The sequence below is a fragment of the Scyliorhinus torazame genome, chromosome 14 (assembly GCF_047496885.1).
Source record: "Scyliorhinus torazame isolate Kashiwa2021f chromosome 14, sScyTor2.1, whole genome shotgun sequence".
Classification (NCBI taxonomy): domain Eukaryota; kingdom Metazoa; phylum Chordata; class Chondrichthyes; order Carcharhiniformes; family Scyliorhinidae; genus Scyliorhinus; species Scyliorhinus torazame.
The window spans coordinates 101,738,235-101,743,532 of NC_092720.1; the positions used below are offsets into that span (position 1 = coordinate 101,738,235).

Below are 5,298 nucleotides of genomic sequence, written 5' to 3' on the forward strand. Positions count from 1 at the left end.
GCCTCACGAGATTCAACGCAATCTCGCGAGATGTTGCAAGGTGAATGCCGCCCTAAATGGGCGGGATCACTTTTTGGAAAACCTGTGTATTAGAGTGAGGCAGTAAGCCTTAATTTAATGTGCAGATTCCCGACGTACCTGAAACTTTGGGATTCAATCCCATTGCCTCGGGGACCAATGCCGAGCAAAATTTAGAACTGGTCTCCACAAACAGGGACCAGTCAGAACTGCACTCATGGGGTCTCCAAGGGATCGGTACGCCCAGCTGCATGCCCTTTGGGCAGGGTGGTGCCCAGACACTGCTGGTGCCATCTGTACCCAGTCAGTGCCAGACTGGCACCCTGGCATGCCAGCCTGGCACCCTGGAAGTGCTACCTAGGTGCCAACCTAACACTGCCAAGGTGCCAGGTTGGCACTGCTAAAGTGCCAAGCTGGTATTTTTTGAACCTGCGTGATCGGGCCGTGGCTGCCTGGCGTTGGGAGTTCGGGGTGAGCGGGGGGGGGGGGGGGGGGGGGGAGGTGAGGGGTTTCTGGGACGCTAGGACCCTCCCATATTGCATTCAGGTTGGGAGAGATGTTGGAGATTCTTTTGGGGGGCCTCAGAGATCAGGTTTAAAAATGGCATCCCAATCTCTCGCTACAATGGGGCGTTCCGGCGAGCAGAGCTCCCCATTGTAAAAAACGGGGTTATGTGTGGCCTCGACCGCGCGTTCCCCCTTCATAGAACATACAGTGCAGAAGGAGGCCATTCGGCCCATCGAGTCTGCACCGACCCACTTAAGCCCTCACTTCCACCCTACCCCCATAACCCAATAACCACTCCTAATCTTTTTCAGGCCACCTATTCAAAGCGAGACGCGCTGAATAGCCATGTGTTTCTCGGCACTGCGAGTGCCAGGAAACACGCGGCTAAATGCGCTCGCTCAGGGACATTGTTCCCTTTTGGGAAGATTGCGCCCTAGTAAAAATAAAAAGATGTCTGGGCGTGAAGAGCTTTTGTTTGACATATAGAAGTGGTAATTAAAACATTAGGAAATTTAAATCTTCTATGATACTGCTCACAACAGGCCGGCCTTATATAAAATGTACATTTTTATCTGCAGTGACTGAATTTAATTTCTCCTTTTGAGGCTACAGGAGCCCTGATTTTTCCACTGGCGCATGGGTTTTTCCTGGGTTAGAAAATCAGGCTGCCTGACCTCACGCAATCCATCTTCATGGGATGCCTGAATTCCCAACAGGCAATGTGGGAATAAAATATTAAGCCACACAAGGCCTCATCCTGACATTGTTTTAAGGTCTCATGTCAAATCTCTTGACTGTATGAGGGTCCCATAAATACTGAACATGTTCGGAGTGCTGGAAACTCGCCTACTCATGTTGGGTTCTTAAAGCATAACCGTGTTTTCTTTTACTTTACACCAGTTTCTTTCAGAGATCTCGTGTGGATTGTGGGCTATGGAGTTAGAAAATTGGTCAGATGGCATGGTGGGTAAGGGACATCAAGGTGGAGTCAGACATTTTCGTACGGAGGAAACGGGAAGTGGTGAATGTCATAGAGATGTCGGAGCGATCAGCAACAAGTCATACTCGATTGCTTTATCTTTCTATTTTAAGACCTCCATGTGCCTCTCTCAGACTCTCACTGATGCACTTTATTATTTTTCCTCAACCAGCCAGCCTCTGTCTCTTACAACTACTCTCTATCTATGCTTTCCTTCTTTCTCCTATTTTACAGATTTGCACTTCAGGTTCATGCTGTAGGGAGTAAAATTAATCAGCCAGGGTAACAGGCTGACACTTAAATATTGAGAGGCAGTAGCCAGGACCACACATGCAAACAAAAGACACATTGGAAATTAAACTAAAGAAAAAGCAGGTAACATAGCTAGTTGGGGGTACAGTTAAAGTTAAGCCTGCTGATTTTAACAAATCTGTCAGATACCATTAGGAGAAGCAAAGTTGATCACATCATTCAGTCAATCAATCTGGGTAAGTACAATAAATTGATTGGTGACACCAGGCCCTGTAGCTTACAGATTCAATTGAAAGAACAGAATGGCAGCTGAATATATTAAACAACAATAGGATATCACAATAAAGACAATGTGACAGAAATATTGTGACAAGTATACAGGAAGTAAGTTTGAAATTTACAGGGATTTCACTCCATATGCAAAATCCTTTACAGACCCAGAAATTGCGAGAATGCTACATCGCGCGTCAAGCAACATGAACTGGACTTTTCCTCTCTTCAGTTCAACATATTGACTACAGTTTGCTGGATGTGTGAATTGATGATGACAGAATAATGTCAATGTTTCATCTGGAGCTTCATGCATGACATGTCCAATGGTCTACCTTCAAACCAATGAAAGTACAGGAAGGAAAAACAATAAGAGCTAACAAGGGAAATAAATTAAAGTCAGTTTAGATGAAAGAGTGATGAAGGAAGGTAAAGCGAGAGATAGCATAGATTAAGATAGAAGGAAAAGACAGAAGAAGTAGAAAAATTAAAAAGACCTGGCAGAAGAAGACATGCTAACTCAGTTTTGTTTTGAAATGATTGTACTGGCACTTAACATGCTACTAGCAGGGTTAGTGGGTGAAATGAATTAATGTTCTTGAGCTATGAACTATTGAAACAGGATGATCACTATGATCAGGTAAATTGAGAACTACTTTCATTGGAACATAGCAGTTAAACATTTTTTTTTAGAGTACCCAATTCATTTTTTCCAATTAAGGGGCAATGTAGCCTGGCTAATCCACTTACCCTGCACATCTTTGGGTTATTGGGTGAATACCCCCCAAAAAAGGGGAGAATGTGCAAACTCCACATGGACAGTGACCCAGCGCCAGGATCGAACCTGGGACCTTGGTACAGTTAGGCAGCAGTGCTAACCACTGCGCCACTGTGCTACCTGGAATGTAGGAATTGCTAGACATAAGAAGAAAAGATCCATTCATTTCACCTTCTACCATCTTGGCAGCTGCATGATATGAACAACGGAGATGTGGATTCTACCTGGTACAATAATACTGACAAAATAGACAAGAGAAGCTTAAAAAAACTCCAGCAACCCTTTATGACCCGTGGGAGCGATTTTCTCATTTTATTGTTCCCTTGATGTATCAAGGTTAGGTAGCATGTCTGGATCATAAATCAAATCATTATCTGACATCTCATGATAGCTCTGAACAGTTGTGGCAAAATGACTTCATATTAGAAGGTAAACCCAATAATTCAATGGCATGCAATGAATTTCAATGGAGAGACTAACGGAAAGGTTGCGATACTTTTCCATTTTTGTGGAGATAATGGCGGAGGAGCACAAATTATCCTGCAATTTGTGTTGAATCTGAATTCATGGCATATTGTTTTTTAATAAATAGTCTGGCAATTTGCAGTGAACTAATAATGATGGGTGCCACTAATTCACCATTATTCTCTTTGCAATTTCTGGGCAAATATGTTACAAGAGAAATTGACTTTTCATAATGACAATGTCTAAGTTGTGCTCAATAAGGAAGAGTAGGCTGACATATACAGTGATTATCAAAATAACTTGAGTGCTACCATGTTGCAGTTACCCTAAATACCATATAAAACATATGTGATTACTGTAAGATTTTGATTGTAATTCAAGTGAGGCAATGAATAAAAAATAGGGCATTTTGTATGCATTTTTGTGTTTTCTCTTCTGCCTTGTAGGTCTGTTCTTATAAAAATCAATGTAGTAACGGCCAGTGCAGTTTCAGAAAGAAAAACCTCCCCAAACATTACTTCCTATTTTAGGGCCTAAAGTGTTTCTATTTGGTTTCACTGTGCAATTGAGAGATCACAGTATTTAAAACTTTAGTTGCAAGATCAAGAAATGAAGTGAATGGACATTTTAAATGTACATTCTAAATGAATATTATTGTAATGAGAAGTCACACCTACCAGCAAGACAAATGACTCTGTTGACAGCACAGAATAAACTACCAAAATGTAGGTCATTTCAGATAAACCATTTTGATGAGGGCCTGCATGATCACTGAATGACTTTATGTTTCATGTTCATAACTGCTATTATTATCATTTTTAAAAGTAGTTGAACTTATTGAAGAATATATTAACTGAATATCTTTCATTTTGTCTTCACAATTGTCGGGAAGAGCACCTTATACAAAATAGAGATTCTAGATTGTCTTTGTCACTTTAATTAAACATACTACATCGGGCGGCACGGTAGCATAGTGGTTAGCATAATTGCTTCACAGCTCCAGGGTCCCAGGTTCGATTCCCGGCTTGGGCACTGGCTGTGCGGAGTCTGCACGTTCTCCCCGTGTCTGCGTGGGTTTCCTCCGGGTGCTACAGTTTCCTCCCACAGTCCAAAGATGTGCAGGTTAGGAGGATTGGCCATGCTAAATTGCTCCTAGTGTCCAAAAAGGGTAGATAGAGTTACTGGGTTACGGGGATAGGGTGGAGGAGTGGGCTTAGGTAGGGTGCCCTTTCCAAGGGACGCTGCAGACTCGATGGGCTGAATGGCCTCCTTCTGCACTGTAAATTCTATGATACATGCTTTCTGTTGAGTAAAGCCACTTTAGAGTCACAGCAAGCAGAAATGTCTTCAAATTTATTTATTAACATTTAAAAAAAAAAATGGAATGCTTCACGAATTTGCATGTCATCCTTGCGCAGGGGCCATGCTAATCTTCTCTGTATCGTTCCAATTTTAGTATATGTGCTGCCGAAGCGAGCGCGAAATGTCTTCAAATTGATTGAAGAATATGAGTGGTACAAAGCAAAGTATTTAAATTTTAAAGTTTTAACTGCGAAACTCCAGGACTGCCTTTGTATTTTAAAATTAATATTGAAACTTTCTCTGGCTGTCAGACTGCAGTTAGCAGGGCTGTGCACATGTCCTATTTGTGGGCAATATAAATCAGCGCTGTTTTCAAAGTACTCACTTCACTGCACTCAAATAGTACCTCGGGTACAACAGCCATATCAAATAATGCACGTGGCCCCTCTTAGCAAGTGCGACAGTTATGTGCCTTCTAAGTTTTAAAGATAATCCCAAAATTAAATTTGAATTGCTTTACTTATCATTAATGTTCTACAGAAAAGATATATGCAGACATATGTTACGTCCTACACAGAGACTAGCATAACCGGTTTAATTTTACAACGTACACAGGAATCCATCCAAGATGCCTCCTGGACAATTAACAAAAGTAAAGTTCATATAGTGTCTTATCACATCTCTCAGTACTTCAATTAATTATTTTGAAATCCAGTCTCTGTTCTCA

The 5,298-nt window shown here is 41.7% G+C and overlaps 1 non-coding gene across 1 annotated transcript; it reads right to left on the reverse strand.

The window, feature by feature from the left end:
* Positions 1-4,642: 4,642 nt before the first annotated feature.
* LOC140390934 (U6 spliceosomal RNA) lies at positions 4,643-4,749 on the reverse strand. The gene has a single exon (XR_011934966.1). It is a non-coding gene; the product is annotated as a U6 spliceosomal RNA (small nuclear RNA).
* Between the last annotated feature and the right edge of the window lie 549 nt (positions 4,750-5,298).